The sequence below is a fragment of the Bubalus kerabau genome, chromosome X, assembly GCF_029407905.1.
Source record: "Bubalus kerabau isolate K-KA32 ecotype Philippines breed swamp buffalo chromosome X, PCC_UOA_SB_1v2, whole genome shotgun sequence".
Taxonomy (NCBI): Eukaryota; Metazoa; Chordata; class Mammalia; order Artiodactyla; family Bovidae; genus Bubalus; species Bubalus kerabau.
In genome coordinates this window covers 23,882,625-23,904,455 of record NC_073647.1, presented here as the reverse complement: position 1 = coordinate 23,904,455, position 21,831 = coordinate 23,882,625, and the positions used below count along the sequence as shown (strand labels likewise).

General features: G+C 41.0%; 2 long non-coding RNA genes across 2 annotated transcripts; one reads left to right on the top strand and one right to left on the bottom strand.

The window, feature by feature from the left end:
• Window positions 1-10,853: 10,853 nt before the first annotated feature.
• Window positions 10,854-19,355, bottom strand: LOC129640295 (uncharacterized). The gene is made up of 4 exons (XR_008708727.1): window positions 19,110-19,355; window positions 16,733-16,808; window positions 11,526-11,618; window positions 10,854-11,013 (listed from the first exon to the last, which is right to left on the bottom strand). It is a non-coding gene; the product is annotated as an uncharacterized LOC129640295 (long non-coding RNA).
• LOC129640297 (uncharacterized) lies at window positions 18,045-19,192 on the top strand. The gene is made up of 3 exons (XR_008708729.1): window positions 18,045-18,383; window positions 18,538-18,615; window positions 19,057-19,192. It is a non-coding gene; the product is annotated as an uncharacterized LOC129640297 (long non-coding RNA).
• Window positions 19,356-21,831: the final 2,476 nt, after the last annotated feature.

Below are 21,831 nucleotides of genomic sequence, written 5' to 3'. Positions count from 1 at the left end.
TCTTCATGACCCAGATAATCACGATGGTGTGATCACTCACCTAGAGCCAGACATCCTGGAATGAGAGTCAAGTGGGCCTTAAGAAGCATCACTATGAACAAAGCTAGTGGAAGTGATGGAATTCCAGTTGAGCTATTTCAAATCCTAAAAGATGATGCTGTGAAAGTGCTGCACTCAATATGCTAGCAAATCTGGAAAACTCAGCAATGGTCACAGGGCTGAAAAAGGTCAGTTTTCATTCCAATCCCAAAGAGAAGCAATGCCAAAGAATGCCCAAACTACCGCTTGATTGCACTCACCTCACATGCTAGCAAAATAATTCTCAAAATTCTCGAAGCCAGACTTCAACAGTACATAAACTGTGAACTTCCAGATGTTCAAGCTGGACTTAGAAAACGCAGAGGAACCAGAGATCAACTTGCCAACATCCTCTGGATCATCAAAAAAGCAAGAGAGCTCCAGAAAAACTTCTGCTTTATTGACTATGCCAAAGCCTTTGACTATGTGGATCACAACAAACTGTGAAAAGTTCTTCAAGAGATGGGAATATCAGACCACCTGACCTGCCTCTTGAGAAATCTGTATACAGGTCAAGAAGGAACGTTAGAACTGGACATGGAACAACAGACTGGTTCCGAATAGGAAAAGGAGTACATCAAGGCTGTATATTGTCACCCTGCTTATTTAACTTATATACAGAGTACATCATGAGAAATGCTGAGCTAGATGAAGCACAAGCTGGAATCAAGATTGCCAGGAGAAATATCAATAACCTCAGATATGCAGATGACACCACCCTTATGGCAGAAAGTGAAGAAGAACTAAAGAGCCTCTTGATGAAAGCGAAAGAGGAGAGTGAAAGAGTTGGTTTAAAACTCAACATGATCTGAGAAAACTAAGATCATGGCGTCCGGTCCCATCACTTCATGGCAAAGAGATGGGGAAACAATGGAAACAGTGACAGATTTTATTTTGGGTGGCTCCAAAATCATTGCACATGGTTACTGCAGCCATTAAATTAAAAGACACTTGCTCCTTGGAAGAAAAGCTATGACCAGTCTAGACAGCATATTAAAAAGCAGAAACATTACTTTGCCAACAAAGGTCTGTCTAGCTAAAGCTATGGTTTTTCCAGCGGTCATGTATGGATGTGAGAGTCGGACCATAAAGAAAGCTGAATGCCAAAGAATTGATGCTTTTGAACTGTGGTGTTGGAGAAGACTCTTAAGAGTCCCTTGGACTGTAAGGAGATCCAACCAGCCCATCCTAAAGGAAATCAGTCCTGAATATTCATTGGAAAGACTGATGCTAAAGCTGAAACTCCAATACTTTGGCCACCTAATGGGAAGAACTGACTCATTTGAAAAGACCCTGATGCTGGGAAAGATTGAAGGCAGAAGGAGAAGGAGACGACAGAGGATGAGATGGTTGGATGGATCACCGAGTCAATGGACATGAGTTTGAGTAGGCTCCGGGAGTTGTTGATGGACAGGGAGACCTGGCATGCTGCAGTCCATGGGGTCACAAAGAGTCGGACACGCCTGAGAGACTGAACTGAACTGAACAAGGATATTTACTGCAGCATTGTTTGTAACTGAGAAAAAAATAGGAAAATCTCTATGTCTATCAAGAAGTAACTACTGCTGCTGCTAAGTCGCTTCAGTCGTGTCCGACTCTGTGCGACCCCAGAGACGGCAGCCCACCAGGCTCCCCCGTCCCTGGGATTCTCCAGGCGAGAACACTGGAGTGGGTTGCCATTTCCTTCTCCAATGCATGAAAGTGAAAGTGAAGTTGCTCAGTCGTGTCCGATTCTTCGTGACCCCATGGACTGCAGCCTACCAGGCTCCTCCATCCATGGGATTTTCCAGGCAAGAGTACTGGAGTGGGGTGCCATTGCCTTCTCCAAGAAGTGACTAGTTAATTGTTATCTGTATACAATGGAGTCATAAATCAAAGTAGATGTATAGAGTCGTGGAGAGATTTCCAAAGTTTACTATTAATGTGAAATGGGAGTTACATAAATGGCAGAAAGTATTATCTATGTGCCAGATCCTATTTCAAAAATAAGAGAAAAATGTGTGTGCTGGCAAACACTAGAAAAAATCTGGAAGAATATATACCAAACAGGTAAGAATTGAGTATCTTTAGGTTTGAGGGTTTAGGGGGATTTTTACTTTCTATGTTATTTATTTCAGTAATGTTTACAATCTTTATAAATAAGGCATTATATTTCTAATCAGAAAAAAGGTGGATGTATGGATAAATGATAGATAGATAGAAACCACCTGTGGCCATACTTGGGGTCCTGCAGATAGAGGTAACTTCTGCTTGTGTGTGTGTTAGTCCCTCAGTCATGTCCAACTGTTTGCGTCCCCATGGACTGTAGCCCGCCAGGCTCCTCTGTCCATGGAATTCTCCCGTCAACAATACTGGAGTGGGTTGCCATTCCCTTCTCCAGGGAATCTTCCCAACCCAGGGATCGAAGCCGGGTCTCCTGCATTGCAGGCAGAATCTTTACTATCTGAGCTACTTTGAGCAGAAGTGTGGTGTGGTGAAATCCATAAAAGCCAGATTCAGGCCCCAGTTTTAGCCCTTCCCTAGCTGCATGAACATGGGAAATGAATGCAGGTAAAAGCATTTAAATATTTTAAAATTTTTTATTCAAGTATAGTTGATTTACAATGTTGTTTAGTCTCAGGTGCTCAGCAAAGGGATTCAGATATATATATACCAGTGAACCAGTGAAGTTGATCAGTCGTATCCAACTCTTTGTGATCCCATGGACTGTAGCCTACCAGGCTCCTCCATCCATGGAATTTTCCAGGCAAGAATACTGGAGTGGATTGCCATGTCTTTCTCCAGGGGGTCTTCCCGACCCAGGGATCGAACCCAGGTCTCCCACATTGCAGGCAGATGCTTTACTGTCTGAGCTACCAGGGAAGCCCATATATACACACACACATTCTTTTCCAGATTTTTTTTCCATTATAGCTTATTATAAGATATTAAATATAATTTCCTGTGATATATGGTTATCTATGCTGTATATAACCCACTCCAGTGTTCTTGCCTGGAGAATCCCAGGGACGGGGGAGCCTGGTGGGCTGCTGTCTATGGGGTCATACAGAGTTGGACACGACTGAAGCGACTTAGCAGCAGCAGCAGCATGCTGTATATAATAGTGTGTATATAGTAGTGTGTACATGTTAATCCTAAACTCCTAATTTATCCCTCTCCCATGTGCAAGCTTTTAAGACAGTATCTGGCACATAGTGAGCACTATATGAATGTTAGATAAACTAACATCACTTCTCTATGCCTCGTTCCTCCAAGGTAAAACAGGAGGAATAATGACCTACCTCGCAGGGATGTCATGAAAGTAGATGCAATAAGTAACAAATTCAGGCAATAACTAATGCTTCGGTCACATATGTGAGAAAGTTGGTAAACTGTAAAGCCCCATATAAATGTCAGCTGCCCTGTTCGCCATTGTCATTATCAGAGGTCTCTTCTCCCACCAGCTCTTTCGCGCCGTCACACATGCAAGCGCATCCACACTGAGCCCTTTCTGCAGCCTCCAGGCCCCAAGCAGGGCTCCAAGGAGGCCAGGCTGTGATGAGGTGGGACAGGGGCTTTGTCCTTCTGTTTGGCCAGCCAACCAGCGTTCTCTGCTGGGCCTCTCCAGGGCCTGCTTCACAGCCACTTGTGTTCTTGCATATGATTAAACTATGCACTGCAGATGTCTGCTTGGATGCTGCCATCTGTTCCCTGGCAATTTTCAAGTTCAAATTGCATGATTGCTCCCCTGAAGTGTGTTCTCTCTTGATTTGGCTCCTCTGTGTCTCTTTGCCTCTACCCTCTGTTTCCTTTTGTTTTAAATTACATTTATTGTTTCTCCCATTTTAGAAAAAGAAGTGTTTTTTTTTCCCATTATAAAAGTAATACTGTACATGTTTTTTAAAAGAAAAAAATGGAAAGTATTAGAAAGTAAAAAGATAACAAAGTCAGCCAGAGTCCCACCACCCAGAGACAACCATTGTAAACATTTTACAATATTTGCTTTGTTCCATACATGGTTTTTGCTTGTTTCTATGTTACTGAGAACATATTGTGTGAAAAATGTGGTGCCCTGCTTTCCTCACTTAACATTATGATATATGTGTTCTCCGTGTTAGGAAAACCCTATCGTAAACCTCATTTCAATGACAAAGTTACAGCCACCAGGAGTGCCAGGCACCATTGTATCTGTATTGATAAAACACATATAACATAAAATTCACCATTTTACTCATTTTAAAGTATACAATTCAGTGACATTTAATACATTCACAATGGTGTACAAACATCTCCATTATCTATTTCCAGAACATTTTCATCACTCCCAAAGGAAACCCTGTACCAATTAAGCAGTCACTCTCCTCAGCTTGGCCCCTGGCAACCACTAATCTGCCTTTTGTCTCGGTGGATTTGCTTATTCTCGACATTTCATACAAATGAAATCATACAATGTGCCTTTTTGTGTCTGGCTTATTTCACTCAGCATAATGTCTTAAAGGTTCATCCATGTCATAGCATGTGTCAGTACTTCATTCTTTTATATGGCTGAATAATATTCCATTGCATGGGTATACCACATTTCAAACATTCATTAATCCATTAATGGATATTTGGGTTGTTTCTACCTTTTGGCTATTATGAATAGTGCTGCTATGAACATTCATGCTATTTGTTGTGCTTGAACATGTTTTCATTGCTTTTGTGTGTATACCTAGGAGTGGGTCATAGAGTAATTTTATGTTTAACTTACTGAGTAACAGCCAAACTGTTTTCCAGCAGCAATCTATGAGGGTCCCAACTTCTTTACCTCCTTGCCAACCATTGTTTTCTGGGGTTTAAGAAATATTATAGCCATCCTACAGGGTGTCCGTGGCATCTCACTGTGAGTTCGATTTGCATTTCCCTAAAGAATTGGGAATACCAGACCACCTGACCTGCCTCTTGAGAAATCTGTATACAAGTCAGGAAGCAACAGTTAGAATTGGACAGGGAACAACGGACTGGTTCCAAATAGGAAAAGGAGTACGTCAAGGCTGTACATTGTCACCCTGCTTATTTAACTTCTATGCAGACCAAATAGGAAAAGGAGTACGTCAAGGCTGTACATTGTCACCCTGCTTATTTAACTTCTATGCAGAGTACATCATGAGAAACGCTGGACTGGAAGAAACACAAGCTGGAATCAAGATTGCTGGGAGAAATATCAATAACCTTAGATATGCAGACGACACCACCCTTATGGCAGAAAGTGAAGAGGAACTCAAAAGCCTCTTGATGAAAGTGAAAGTGGAGAGTGAAAAAGTTGGCTTAAAGCTCAACATTCAGAAAAAGAAGATCATGGCATCTGGTCCCATCACCTCATGGCAAATAGATGGGGAAACAGTGGAAACAGTGTCAGACTTTATTTTTTGGGGCTCCAAAATCACTGCAGATGGTGACTGCAGCCATGAAATTACAAGACGCTTACTCCTTGGAAGGAAAGTTATGTCCAACCTAGATAGCATATTCAAAAGCAGAGACATTACTTTGCCAACAAAGGTCCGTCTAGTCAAGGCTATGGTTTTTCCTGTGGTCATGTATGGATGTGAGAGTTGGACTGTGAAGAAGGCTGAGCGCTGAAGAATTGATGCTTTTGAAGTGTGGTGTTGGAGAAGACTCTTGAGAGTCCCTTGGACTGCAAGGAGATCCAACCAGTCCATTCTGAAGGAGATCAGCCCTGGGATTTCTTTGGAAGGGCTGATGCTAAAGCTGAAACTCCAATACTTTGGCCACCTCATGTGAAGAGTTGACTCATTGGAAAAGACTCTGATGCTGGGAGGGATTGGGGCAGGAGGAGAAGGGGACGACAGAGGATGAGATGGCTGGATGGCATCACCGACTCGATGGACATGAGTCTGAGTGAACTCTGGGAGTTGGTGATGGACAGGAAGGCTTGGCATGCTGCGATTCATGTGGTCGCAAAGAGTCAGACAGGACTGAGCGACTGAACTGAGCTGAACGACTAATGGTATCGACCATCTTTTCATGCGTTTGTTGGCTATTTACATATCTTCTTTGGTGAAAAGTCTATTGAAGTCCTTTGCCCATTTTTTAAACTGGATTGTCTTTTTGTTGAGTTATAAGCACTCTTAATGTATTCTGTGTACTAGGACCTTATGAAATATGTTGAAATATATGACCTGCATATATTTCCCCTTCTGTAGGCTGTTTTTTTCTTTTTCTTTTCTTTTTTGGCCATGCCATGTGGCATGCAGGATCTTAGTTCCCCAACCAGGGATAGAACTCACGTCCCCTGCAACAAAATTGCAGAGTCCTAACCACAGAACTACCAGGGGCTTCCCAGATGGTGCTAGAGGTAAAGAATCTGCCTGCCAATGCAGGAGATGCAAGAGATGCAGGTTTGATTCCTGGGTTAGGAAGAGCCCCTGGAGGAGGACATGGCAACCCACTCCAGTATTCTTGCCTGGAGAATTCCATGGATAGAGGAGCCTGAAGGGCTACAGTCCATGGGATTGCCAAGAGTCAAACACAACTGGGCAAATGAACCAGCACAGCAGCCACTGAACTGCGAGGGAAGTCTCTGTAGGCTGTCTTTTAACTTTCTTGCTAATGTCTTTTGATGCACTAAAGATTTTAATTTTGATGAGGTATAATTTACCTATTTTTCTTTTGTTCTTGTTCTTTTGGTGTCATTTCTAAAAATCTACTGTCAAATCTACTTCAGGGTCATGATGATTTACCTCTATGCTTTCTAATAAAAATTTTATAGTTGTAGTTCTTGTATTTAGCTCTTTCATCCATGTTAATTTTTTTATATGGTGTGAACTTCATTCTTTTACCTGTGTTTACATGTATTTTTATGTATACAATGGATATATGTTTATAGATCCAGTTTTCCCATCACTTTTTGTTGAAGATTACTTTTCCTCATTGAATGGTCTTGGTACCCTTGAGACCATTCAATGAGGAAAAAGTAATTAATTGACCAGACGTATATGGGTTTCTTTCTGGACTCTAATTCTGTTCCATTAATCCATGTCTATCCTTATGCCAATAATGTATTGTTTTGATCACTGTAGCTTTGTAGTAAGTTTTTAAATCAGGAGGTATGAGTCTTCTAATTTTGTTCTTTTTCAAGGGTTTGTTGCCTATTCAGTGTTCCTTGCAATTCCATATGAATTGTGGGATCAGTTATTCCATATTTGTAAAAAAGAGCATTGGAATTTTGATAGGGTTTGCATCGAATCTAGAGATCTCTTTGTGGTATATTGCTATCTTAATATTAAATATATAAACATGGGAGCTTTTCCATTTATTTAGGTCTTCTTTATTTTAGCAATGCTTGTGGTTTAAGTGTAGAAATCTTTCACCTACTTGGTTAAATTTATTCCTAGGCATTTTATTCTTTTAGATAGTATTGTAAACAAAATTGTTTTCCTAATTTCATTTCAGATGCTCATTGCTGGTGCATAGAAATACCACTAATTTGTATATGTTGATATTGTATCCTGCAACTTTGCTGAATTTATTTGCTAACTTAAATATTCTTTTTTTTTTATTCCTGAGGATGTTCTTTATGTAAGATTATATTATCTGTGAATATAGTTTTACTTTTTCTTTCCAGTTTGGATGTCTTATTTCTTTTTCTTGCCCAATTGCTTTGACAAGAACTTCCAGTATAATATTGCATAGAAGTGGTGAAAATGGATATTCTAGTCTTGTTCCTCATCTAGAGGAAAAGCTTTCAGTTTTTCACCATTAACTATGATGTTCACTATGGGGTTTTCATAGATGCCCTCTACAAATTGAGGAAGTTATGTCCTATTTCTAGTGTGTTGAATGCTTTTATCATGAAAGGGTGTTGGATTTTGTCAAATACTTTTTCTACATCAATTAATATGATCATGTGTCTTTCCCCTTCAATCTATTCATGCAGTGTATTGTATTGACACATTAATTTTTATATGTTGTACCACCTTTGCATTCCTGACATAAATTCTACTTGGTCAGGGTAGATAATCCTCTTAATATGCTACTGGATTTTGTCTGTTAGTATTTTGTTAAGAATTTTTGCATCTGAGACAGGGCGCTCAGGGCCGGAGCACTGGGATGACCCTGAGGGATGGGATGGGGAGGGAGGTGGGAGCGGGGTTCAGGATAGGGAACACAGGTACACCCATGGCGGATTCAAGTCAATGTACGGCAAAAACCACTACAATATTGTAAAGTAATTAGCCTCCCATTAAAATAAATAAATTAATTAATTAAAAAAAAGAATTTTTGCATTAAATTCATATGGGATATTGATTTGTATTTTTCTTTTCTCAGGATGTCTTCATCTATCAGCTACCATTTTTAAACTCTAGCAGATTGATACAGCAAGATCATGCCCCAGGTCTGTTACTCAGTATGTAATTTTGTTTTTTGCTAAATTCCAAAGCCGTTTGCCTGATGATGCCAAGTTTAAGCAATTTTTAAGCAGAATTGAATTCACTGAGCATTAAACAATGCCACTTTCCCCCAGAAGGCTCCTGCTTTTTATTATCTGATTTTCAGGGCAGGAGGATAACTGGAGCCTTGGCCCCTACTGCCAGTTTCCAGTGCCCAGCATAACAGCTGGCACATAGTAGGTCATTTATTGCTACATACTGAATATATAATGGTTGTGCACTGTATTAGGGCACTGACTTGGAGACGAACAAGTGGGTAGATGGAGGGCTGTCCATTGTGCAAAAGTTATCAGCGATGTGGGTGAAGCATCCGGCATAGGATGACAAATTCTGAACTACAAACTGAACTTGTGTGCCCGGCCCTCTGTTTTAGAAAATCTTTGGCAAAATATCAGGAGAGAGTTCACTCTCCCTATCAGACCCCAAAAGTAACAAATACCTTCATTGCAAAAGTCAGTGAGGGGATTCCTTGGCAGACCAGTGGTTAGGACTTGGCCCTGTCACTGCTGTGACCCAGGTTTAATCCCTGGTCGAGTAACTAAGATCTTGCAAGTAGCACAGCCAAAAATAAATAGATGATAGATAGATAGACAAATTTTAAAAAATAAAATAAGTAAAAGTCAGTAAATAAAAAGTTTAGAATTCTAGGGACTTTCCTGGTGGTCCAGTGGCTGAGAATCCACACTTCCACTGCAGGGAGCACGGGTTAGATCCTGGGTTGGGGAACAAGATCCTACATGCCATGTGGCCACACACACAAAAAATTAGAACCCTGAGAGGTAGATAATCAGAATGATTTTTTTTTCAACCAAATCCCTTTGTTTTCTGAAGACAGGATTAGTAATCATCAGATATATTCTATACTAGCTTTCCTGTCCTCTCTTGGTAAAGATTCTCCTTGAAATGTTAAAGTGTTTCAAAGGTTAGGGGACTGAGATTTCAGGAGCGCTGCTCTGCACCATCTTAGGAGGAGTCAACAAATGGGGTTCCTTCCTGGCCAGGCACTGTGGGCATGACCTGGTCTCTGTTTCTCCCCTATAAAGTAACCTGCTTTCCTCTACTTGATGCAAGAGTTCTGATCCAGAGACCCTGACCGAGTGTCTGAGTGGAATAAGTTGCCAGGGAGCCAGGTACTTAAGCAAAGTACCACAAACAACGGAAATGTATTGTCTCACAGTTCCGGAGGCTAGAAGTCTGAGGTCAAAGTGTAGGCAGGGTCATTTCCTTGTGGGGACCCTGAGGGAAAAATCTGTTTCTGGCCTCCTAGTTTCTGGTGGTTTATGGACAATATGGGGTGTTCTGTGGCTTCTGCTACATCACCCTAATTTCTGCCTTTATCCTCACATGGCCTTCTTCTTGTGTGCCTATCTGTGTCCAAATGTCCCCTTTGTATAAGGACCACCAGTCATATTGAATTAGGGGCCCATACTACTACAGTGTAACTTCATCTTTTTAATAATGTACTAATTACGTTTGTAATGACCCTATGTCCAAACATGGTCACATTCTCAGGTGCTGAGGGTTAAGACTTCAACATATGAATTGTGGGAGGGATACAATTCAACTCATAATACTGCATAAGGCTCAAAGCCCAGCTAACCACCTGGCAATACCTCCTGTCCAAGGAAGGAGAGAAATCAGAGCTGATTTGAGGGAAGGGGCTCCCTAGAGTCGTGGGCTGTACCAATCCTGTAAAGAATCTGCCAATTCTGAAGGTGAACATTCTGCCAAGGGTATACCATGCCTGCCTCAACGAAGGAAAAGTCATTACTCATAAAAGGGCTCTTCTGGCTCTTAGTCCACAAATCTTTGCAAAAGAATATCCAAGAGCATTGAGAAATTTAGTAGACCAGCCTTGGCTGTCTAAGTAGATATAGTAGATACGTGCTTGATATTGGGGAGCTCCATGACCCACATCACTGTGGCCATCATATAGACAACCGTCCACATGATGATGGCTACTGCCATCCACTGCCTATACTTCTCTCTGGTCTTGTGAGGAACCAACTATCTTTAGATAAACCCTTGTACACTGTTTGTGAGATTGCAAATTGGTGCAGTCACTATGGAAAACAGTGTGGAGCTCCTCAAAAAACTAAAAATAGAGTTACCATATGACCCAGCAATTCCACCATCTAGTATATATTTGGAAAAAATGAAAACACTGATTAGAAAAGATACATGCACCAGTGATCAAAGTAGCACTAGTCACAAAGCCAAAATATGGAAGGAACCGAAGTGTCCGCTGACAGATGAACAGATAAAGAAGATGTGCTACCTATTGTACTATTTCCAAACTGAACCTTAATACTGATACAGCTTAATAAGGCAAAGGTATCCTGACAATGTCGGTATTACTAATATTTTTATATTATCGACAATAATATTTTACATAAGTATTAACATTTTTAAAAGATTTATATACACACAGACACATACACACAATGGAATATTATGCATCCATAAAAAGTATGAAATTCAGCCACTTGCAGCAACTCAGATGGACCTAGAGAATATTATGTTTAGTGAAATAAGTCAGACAGAGAGAGATACAGTATGATATCATTTCTACATGGACTCTAAAAAGTAACACAAATGAATGTATATGCAAAACAGACTCACAGATATAGGAAATAAACAAGCAGTGGAGGAAGGGATAATATAGGAGTAGGGGATTAAGAATTACACGTTATTATGTACAAAATAAGCTACAAGGCTATATTATATAGCACAGGCAGTTCTAGTCATTATCTTGTAATAACTTTTAGTGGATTATAATCTGTAAAAATATTGTCACTATGCTGTACAGCTGAAACTAGTATAATATTGTAAATCAATTATACTTCAATAAATTTTAACTAATTAAAACAGATGGTATACTAACCTGGAACTTTACATATAGAAAAAAAATTCCTACCATCAATGAATAAATTTGCCCCCTACAAATGTAAAAACAAAAATGAAAAAACAGATCTTCTGTATATAGAAGCACCCAACTTTGAGCCTCATTTCTCTCACCAGTCCAGTCACAGAGTTATCCAACATGGCCTCTCCTCCAGATCATGTATGTGGCTTGCCAAGAGTTCTTGGAATAGGAGGCAGAGGAATCACCTTCACAAAGATAATGAGATTGTCCCTTCAAATCTTGCATCCAAGGCCATGTCTCACTCAACAAATAGATGTTCTTATTCATAAAGCCAAAAGCATCCTGGAACATTCATTTACTGAACAATGATGGTCATTGAGCCCTGATCATGTGGCAGTGTTGGAATACAGTGGTAGAGTGAACACATGTCCACACCAGGTCCCTGGCCTTAACATTCCAGAGAGAGAGAGAGGCAATCACTCAACAAGAGAAGAATTACGAACTCTGAACTGTGCTCTGAAGGAAATTAAAAGGCTGATGAGCTAGAAAATGGGGGGCGGGGGGTCAGGAATGTCTACATTCAATCAGATAGTTAAGGACAACCTCTGTGAAGAAGAGTCACTTTAGTCCTAGGGGATAAAAAAGAGCTAGGGTCACAAAGATGTGAAGTAAGAGCGACCCAGACATGGGTAATAGTATATGCAAAGGCCTTGAGATGGGACTGTGCTTGCCACACTCGAGGACTAGGAAGGTGTGTCTGGAGTGAGAGAGGGGAAGTGTGGTAGGAAATGAGGCCCAAGAGGCACTGGGAAACCAGACTATGCAGCGCTTTTTAGGGCTAATTATAGAGTATCCTAATTGTGATGGAGATGTACTGACAAGTTTTGAGTAAAAGAGTGACTGACTTAGTACCTTAAAGGATTTCTCTGATTGCTCTGTTGAGAATAGGCTATCAAAGACCAAAAGTAAAAGCTGGGATCCACGAGTCCATTCCCTGTGTCTGCGTCTCTATTCCTGCCCTGCAAATAGATAGCCACTGGGAAACAGCTGGACAGCACAGGGAGCTCAGCTGTGTTGACCTAGAAGGGTGGGATGGGGGATGGCGGGAGGGAGGTTCAGGAGGGAGGGGATAGATGTATACTTATGGCTGATTCACTTCATGGTACAGCACAAACTAATACAACATTGTAAAGCAATTATACTCCAATTAAAAAAAAATAAAAAATTGTTTTTAAAAAGCAGGGAGCCCAGCAGCTATTTCTGCTTTATTCTTTCCCTTCTCTTTCCCCTTCCCCTCCATTCTGCAGCCATTCAGGTCCTGACCTCAGTCTTCACCCGCTCCTTGCTGGTGCTGCTCTCACCCTTTAGGCCTTATGACAGGTTTGGTTTCTTCTTCTTGACCCTTGATATTCTTTCCATGGACATGGTTTTCCTCCATACTCTGGCCTCATCCAACGATGGCATCTGAATCACCTTCTGCCCGATCTAGGCTTGACCTCACTCTGTCTCCCACACAGACCCTCATAGTTGGGAAGCTGGAGACTCATCTGAAGTCCGATGGGGACTGTTTCAAGAACCGATTTTTTTTTTCCAGGAAAAATGATGAATTTCTCACCAATTGAAGGACAATGAAAACTAATTGTTGGATAACCAAAAAGAAACACCTGGAGTAACAGGCAAATTTGGCCTTGGAGTACAGAATGAAGCAGGAGAAAAGCTAATAGAGTTCTGCCAAGAGAATGCACTGGTCATAGCAAACACCCTCTTCCAACAACACAGGAGAAGACTCTACACATGGACAGCACCAGATGGTCAACACCGAAATCAAATTGATTATATCCATTGCAGCCAAAGATGGAGAAGCTCTATACAGTCAGCAAAAACAAGACCGGGAGCTGACTGTGGCTCAGATCGTGAACTCCTTATTGCCAAATTCAGACTGAAATTGAAGAAAGTGGGGAAAACCACTAGACCATTCAGTTATGACCTAAATCAAATCCCTTATGACTATACAGTAGAAGTGAGAAATAGATTTAAGGGACTAGATCTGATACACAGAGTGCCTGATGAACTATGGACAGAGATTTGTGACATTGTACAGGAGACAGGGAGCAAGAGCATCCCCAAGAAAAAGCAATGCAAAACAGCAAAATAGCTGTCTGAGGAGGCCTTACAAATAGCTGCAAAAAGAAGAGAAGCGAAAAGCAAAGGAGAAAAGGAAAGATATAAGCATCTGAATGCAGAGTTCCAAAGAATAGCAAGGAGAGATAAGAAAGCCTTCCTCAGTGATCAATACAAAGAAATAGAGGAAAACATAGGATGGGAAAGACTAGAGATCTCGTCAAGAAAGTTAGAGATACCAAGGGAACATTTCATGCAAAGATGGGCTCGATAAAGGACAGAAATGGTATGGACCTAACAGAAGCAGAAGATATTAAGAAGAGGTGGCAAGAATACACAGAAGAACTATACAAAAAAGATCTTCACAACCCAGATAATCACTAAGGTGTGATCACTCACACTCACCTAGAATCAGACATGCTGGAATGTGAAGTCAGGTGGGCCTTAGAAAGCATCACTACGAACAAAGCTAGTGGAAGTGATGGAATTCCAGCTGAGCTATTTCAAATCCTGAAAGATGATGCTGTGAAAGTGCTGCACTCAATATGCCAGCGAATTTGGAGAACTCAGCAGTGGCCACAGGACTGGAAAAGGTCAGTTTTCATTCTAATCCCAAAGAAAGGTAATGCCAAAGAATGCTCAAACTACCGCACAATTGCACTCATCTCACATGCTAGTAAAGTAATGCTCAAAATTCTCCAAGCCAGGCTTCAGCAATACGTGAACCGTGAACTTCCAGATGTTCAAGCTGGTTTTAGAAAAGGCAGAGGAACCAGACATCAAATTGCCAACATCCGCTGGATCAGTGAAAAAGCACAAACGTTCCAGAAAACATCTATTTCTGCTTTATTGACTATGCCAAAGCCTTTGACTGTGTGGATCACAATAAACTGTGGAAAATTCTGAAAGAGATGGGAATACCAGACCACCTGATCTACCTCTTGAGAAACCTGTATACAGGTCAGGAAGCAACAGTTAGAACTGGACATGGAACAACAGACTGGTTCCAAATAGGAAAAGGAGTACGTCAAGGCTGTATATTGTCACCCTGCTTATTTAACTTATATGCAGAGTACATCATGAGAAACCCTGGGCTGGAGGAAGCACAAGCTGGAATCAAGATTGCCGGGAGAAATATCAATAACCTCAAATATGCAGATGACACCACCATTATGGCAGAAAGTGAAGAAGAACTAAAGAGCCTCTTGATGAAAGTGAAAGAGGAGAGTGAAAAAGTTGGCTTAAAGCTCAACATTCAGAAAACGAAGATCATGGCATCCGGTCCCATCACCTCACGGCAAATAGATGGGGAAACAGTGGCTGACTTTATTTTTCTGGGCTCCAAAATCACTGCAGATGGTGATTGCAGCCATGAAATTAAAAAGACGCTTGCTCCTTGGAAGGAAAGTTATGACCAACCTAGACAGCATATTCAAAAGCAGAGACATTACTTTGCCAACAAAGGTCCATCTAGTCAGGGCTATGGTTTTTTCAGTAGTCATGTATGGATGTGAGAGTTGAACTATAAAGAAAGCTATGCGCAGAAGAATTGATGCTTTGAACTGTGGTGTTGGAGAAGACTCTTGAGAGTCCCTTGGACTGCAAGGAGATCCAAGCAGTCCATCCTAAAGGAGATTAGTCCTGGGTGTTCATTGGAGGGACTGATGTTGAAGCTGAAACTCCAATACTTTGGCCACCTGGTGCGGAGAGCTAAGTCATTTGAAAAGACCCCGATGCTGGGAAAGATTGAGGGCAGGAGGAGAAGGGGACGACAGAGGATGAGATGGTTCGACGGCATCACCGACACAACGGACATGGGTTTGGGTGGGCTCCGGGAGTTGGTGATGGACAGGGAGGCCTAGCGTGCTGTGGTTCATGGGGTGCAAAGAGTCAGACACGACTGAGCAACTGAACTGAACCTAAAAGAAACATTGTCTTGATTCATTAATTTTAAGGCTTAAAATCAATACATCTATTGTAATTTTTATTGATCAATGACAATCCTCACAAAACGCATTTTACTCTTCAACTTTTTCTTCCATGACTTCACTAAAGACTTCTAGGTCCCTCTATTCCCAGATCCCTCTTTACTCACCACACACACAAAATCCACTTAGAGTTTGTGTCACACACACCACCACCATACAGGTGTTCAAAGTTTTATAATTTCAAACCGCATGAATTTATTAAATCAACAAATATGTACTGACAGCCTCAGCTGTGTGTCAAGACCTATGCTGGATGCTTTGGATAAAGAAACAGGACAAACATCCTGCCTTTGAGGAAACTGGGAAAAGATAAGTCAACATCTTAGCAAGTAGTCAAGGCCAGGCGACAGAGTTGCCACTGTGACCCCTAGATCCAATTTCAAGCTTCATGATAAGAAACAGAGTTTCCCATCAGGCCCTGCACACAGTCAGTGTTTGTTGCCGATGGTGATGATGATTTGGTATTTTTCCAGAAGATCAGCTCTCAAATCTGAGGGCCATTCCAATTAAACCCGAAGTATATTTCATCAAGGAATTGTCACTCATTGGCATGTATGGCCTTTTAGCTAAAGACTGATGTGCTAAATGAGCAATGTTATCTTACTGAATTCACTTAACATGGATGACACTGCAGTCTTCCAAAACGATCTCATTCTCAAGTTTCCAAATTACCAGCTACTGCAGTTCAACTTTCTCAATCATCTATTTGCTGCAGAATAGAAACAAAGACAGAATCTGTCTCTGTTTTGATCACAGTCCAGTCAAGGGTTGGGCCTCCCAGATCAGATACGCGTTCCTTACCATGAATCAGTGACCAGCTTTTGGCACACCTCAGCTTTCCCATGTGTATTCTATGATTGTTGCTATATATATAATAGAGATAGGAAGATGATATCATAGTACTCCAGGGAGCTTTAAATACAGCATTATGCATAAAAGAAAACAGTCTAAAAGTAAAACCAAAGCTTCAGTTAAGTGCAGATTGGCCCCCAAATGGCATTTCAGAGTTTCATTAAGAAATGTCAAAGACAGCAGTAGTCCAAGCTATTGTCTACTTGAGGCCAGTTCTCCATCCATCACAGGTAATCCTGAGTGAGTGGATTCACTTGCTGAAGCTCCAACTTGTCCTCTAGCCATATGAACTAACAGGAGGCCATTAAGAGGCAACCCAACAATTTGTCAAATACTTTATTTCGATAACCTACTGTCCATGAGATATTAAAAGGGTTAATAAGAATACATTTTCTTACCTGAGAGAAAGATAAAACTCGACATGAGAATGGTTCCATAAAGCTTCTGATATATGTGTTCTTTCATTGTTTAAACCTGCAATGAAAAACCAGAAATAAGCTGAGCTCAGTCAGAACAAACGATTTCCAAGTGCATGTTACTATACTTGTCCTTCGGATCCCACACAAGACTTTTCCTGTTGCTCAAAGCCAACATTTATTGTTGCTGTTTAGCCCTCAATCATGTCTAACTCTTGTGACCCCATGGACTGTAGCCCTCCAAGCTCCTCTGTCTATGGGATTTCCTAGGCAAGAATACTGGAGTGGGTTGCCATTTCCTTCTCAAGGATCCTGCCCCAGGAATCGAACCTGTGTCTCCTGCATTGGCAAGGGAGTTCTTTACCACTGAGCCACTAGAGAAGACCCAAAGCTGACATAGTCAGCCACAATATAGATGCTTGTGAGTTATGCAGCTTGGCTGCCACCTCATCGACTGATTTATTTGCATATCCACTTAACACATTTTATTGAGTGCCTACTATGTGTCAAACACTGTGTTACACACTGGGAATACAGTGCTGGAAAGACAAGACAGAGATACCTGCTTTCATGGGGCAGTTAGCCCAGAGGGGAACTCAGTCATTAAATGTATAATTACAAAAGGTGATGTATTCAACCTTTTTCCTTTAAATCTCAGAAACCATTTTTTTTTTTTAATTAGAGTATAGTTGCTGTACAATGTTATTTTCTGCTGTATAACAAAGTGAATCAACTATATGTATACATATATCCCCTCCCTTTTGAGCCGCCCCCACCCTCCCCAAAGGTGATATATTCAACCTTAATGCGCACAACTTCAACCCAACTTGCCGTTTTAATGATGCTAAACTTTTTGGAGGAAGCATTATGCAAGATCTGATAGACAAAAGTAACTCATCAAATCATTGCTATTTCTAAAAGCACATCTGTTTAGAGAAACCTGACTATTTTCTTATGTTGACCCACCTTCTCTCCTTAAATAATCATAACCAAAGCTGCTTATTTGGGAAACATACTGGAAGTCCCCCTTGCTCCAACCAAAAGTGGTATTAAAACTACAAATCCTATGGAAACTATTACAAAAGCTTGGCAGTAAGGCACGGGTGGGTATTTTCTGATTTTAAATAAAATACACTTCTGAATGATTTACCACTGATTTTCACCTTTTTTTTCTATAGAATAAGGCAACATATTATATTTCTTTCCACTTCTAAGCAGGGTTTGGAGTGAATTGACTCACTTTATATTTAAAGTAACAGAAGCCAATTAGGAAACCAAATGAGTCTTGGGCGTGCTATGAGCACCAGCCGTTAATAAAGCTCTTCATATTTACCAAGTGTGCTGCTGCTATTCTCATTAGAATAATAAGGAAATTTGTATGACTTGGATGGATTTTCTAAACTACAAGCCTAGAAGTAAGGGGCTGTCTAAATCTTTTATGACTTGCGAGATGAAATGCAGGTTAAATTTCCAGTGCTGGAAGAGGATCCGACTGAGAATCCGTAACTAGCTTTGAGACTGTATTGCTTATTGCCGTTCCTTCATTTTCCTGGGCCTCAGTTTCCTTATCTGTAAAAATGGAGATAATAATCTGCCTATTTCCCAGAGCTGCTACAAAAGAGGATCAAATGAGGTGATATTTCAAAGGCAATTTTCAAAGTATAAAGTGCTATAGAAATGGATATGATTGCTATCTATAAAATGGAATGTTCAGCAGCAAACAATCCAATTTATACCTTCCTTGCATTTCCTCTAAACTTTTCTAACAATTTCAAGGTATATTTCAGAAACTTACCTCGCACCCCATAAATAAACGCTGGAACATTCATACTACAGAATACTATGCAGTCATTAAAAGGAATAAGGTAAGTCTCTATGTTTATTAGGCATGAAAGCTGGGTTGTAGGAGGGGGGCTGACGACTGACATATACAAAGAATACCATACAATTCTGTACTGCGTAATTCTTTCATAATTAGCATACATTACCTACATAATTTTGAAACGTGAAGGAAAGGAGAAAGAAAAGGAGGGAGGGAGAGAGGAAGGGAGGGGAAACAGGAAGGAAGGGGACAACAGAGATAGGAAGGAAGAATGGGAATGAAAGGGGTTTCCTGTATGCCTCATACCATTTTGTACTGTTTACAGTGATCCTGCATTACTTTCATAATTTAAAAAAAAAAATGAAGGAAAGAAGGAAAGGAAGAAAAGGGCAAGAGAGAAGAGAGGGTAGAAATTAAAGACTTTTATGTCTCATACAATTACATGCAATTTGGTTTTTATGATGAATATCTGTTACTTTTGTAGTTTAAAGAAATTTAAAGGAAGGTGAAAGAGAAAGAAGGAAGGAAGACACTTACCTGAGGACTAGACTCCCTTAGCCTCCCACCCCTGTGTCACTGTGGAGTCCAGAAGATGAGTTTGCTTTTCCAATGACTAGATCTGGTTTCTGAATCCCTACATTTGATGTGAAAGGAGACAAGCAAAAAAATAAAAAAAATAAAAAAGCAGGAGGTTCATTATCTGCTGGCCATGCCTCAGTCACCTTCTTCTGTGGATCAGATCAGCCTCTCTGCTCTTAGCTTTATGGGGCTTGTTGATTGGGCACATCCCCTTTTTGTGGCTGGTAGCACGTCACGGGGCTGCTCTCCCAAGCAGGAAATCAGCAGGAGTAAAGTTCTCAGGTATATCACACACACCTGCAATAACCCATTAATTTGAGGGCTCTTTCCCAGTTTTCAGTAACGATTATCTTCAGTTGCCAGTTGATTATAGCTTTGGTAAACTGGATCTATTAAATAGACACTTGTTCACTTAAGCTCGTTTCATTTTATTAAGACAATGGGGAGGAAGGGGTAGTGATGTTCAGAACTAGAAGCAGAAAGCAGAGGCCAAGGAAGTATTAACTTGTTCACATCTCACACTGTCAGTAAAGGGAAGCCAGCTGTTTACCCTCGCTGCAGATCCAGCCTTCAAATTGCCTTGAAAAGAAGTAAACTTCCAGAACTGGTTTGTTGGTGTCATTCTCAAGATGGAGGAGGTAGCTTTTGCCCCAGAAGGTGTCAGTAAAGACCTTTGGGGATGATGGAAATACTAAATCCCATCAACCATCCAGACATGATTCCTGCCACCCTCTGCATTTCCAAGATCGGAACCCTGAGGTCCACAGGGTAGAATGAATTGCTTAAGGTCATGGAGCTTATGAGAGGCAGAGCAGGAACGAGAACTGAGGCTCCTGACTCCCAGACCAGTGCATTTTCCTTTCCACCTCACACCGTAAATGGGAAAAGACCATCTAAAAAGAGGCTGAGTCAACCTATCATCTGTAGGTTTTCCATGGGGGAAGGGGGAAGAAGGGGTGTATAGAATCACCCCTTTTGTACTATTAGAATTTTAATCATCTGCATGTATTGCTTTTTCAAAGAAAAACACTGAGGCTTAGTTTATTTGGTTGTAGTGCAAATGAAATAATTGACTAGAAAATGAAATGTGGAAAAAAAAAATAAAGAAGTTGGAACCTTTTGGTCAAGGAAAAAAAAGGCCACCTGAGGAGGAAGAGCTTTCATGGCTACCTTCCATTCTCAGGAAGGTTATTAGGAGAATGTTCTCCATATCTATATAGTAATAGGAAATGGATTGAAACTGCAGTGGGAGATATGAGTTAAATATAAATAAGTTATTATTGACAATAGGGGTTGATCAACACCAGAAAAAGCTATCACAGGATGTTGTGAGCCATCCATTCCTGGAAACTCGAAGGTCTAGAGAGCCATATGGCTCTGCTGATTGAAGTGTCCTCCCACACAAAGTGCTGAGCTTGGTGACACTCTGTCCCTGTTTTGGACAATACAATAGACCCTTAATCTGGTGAAGGTCCAGGCTGTCATCATTCCCTCTTCCCTTTCCTGCAATGAGCATCCCACCAGGCCAGTTAGGAGTCTGATGGTTTCCATACAACATGGCCCCCCAAACACAAGCACACTACTGAATTCAGGGCTGAACCGTAGAAACAGTGGAAGAGTCCAATGCTGGAGGAAAAACCATCTGAATGGGTGACTTCCTAAGGGATTTCCAACGACAATCTTGATTATATTTGATTGCTACCAAAAACACTGGGGTCTTCCTGGGTACCTCAAATGGTAAAGAATCTGCCTGCAATGCAGGAGACCCAGGCTCAATCTCTGGGCCAGGAGGATCCCCTGGAGAAGGGCATGGCAGCCCACTCCAGTATTCTTGCCTGGAGAATTCCATGGACAGAGGAGTCTGGCAGTCCATGGGGTCACAAAGAGTCAGACATGACTGAGTGATTAACACAGACACACCTCAAACACTACCTACCATCCCACCAACTCCCTGCTGGCAGTGGTTTCTGTGCGTACCTTCCTACTTTTGCTTTATACGTAGGCATCCCTCGACAGCGTGTAATACTATTTCTAACAAAAGGCCAGCTTAGCTATTTGGGGTAAAATGTTCCTACATAATCACAGTACACTTATCGAAATTAGGAAACTTACCTTGATGTACTATTATCTCCTATAGAGTTCATATTCATATTTAACCAACTGTTTCACTAATGTCCTTTATTGAAGTTTTGCCCTCTGATCCAGGGTCCAGTCTAGGATGACACACTGCTTTTAGCTGTTATTAGTTTTCAGTATCCTTTAATCTGGAAATATTCCTTCAACCTGTACTGGACTTTAATCACATTGACATTTTTGAAGTGTACAGGCAGCTATTGTGCAGAATGTCCCTCAATTTGGTTTTGCATAATTTTTGCTCATAGTTCAGGTTACATATTTTGGGCAGGAATAGCACAGAAGTGATGTGTCCTTCTCAGTGCATCACACAGGACACACATGGTGTTATTTTGTCCCATTATTGAGGATGTTAACTGTGATCACTTGGTCAAGATGATGTCTGACAGATTTCTCCATGTGAAAGTTATTCCATTTGTAATCTGTAAGTGATCTGTAAGAAAATACTTCAGTTCAGTTCAGTTCAGTCGCTCAGTCGTGTCTGACTCTTTGTGACCCCATGAATCGCAGCACGCCAGGCCTCCCTGTCCATCACCAACTCCCGGAG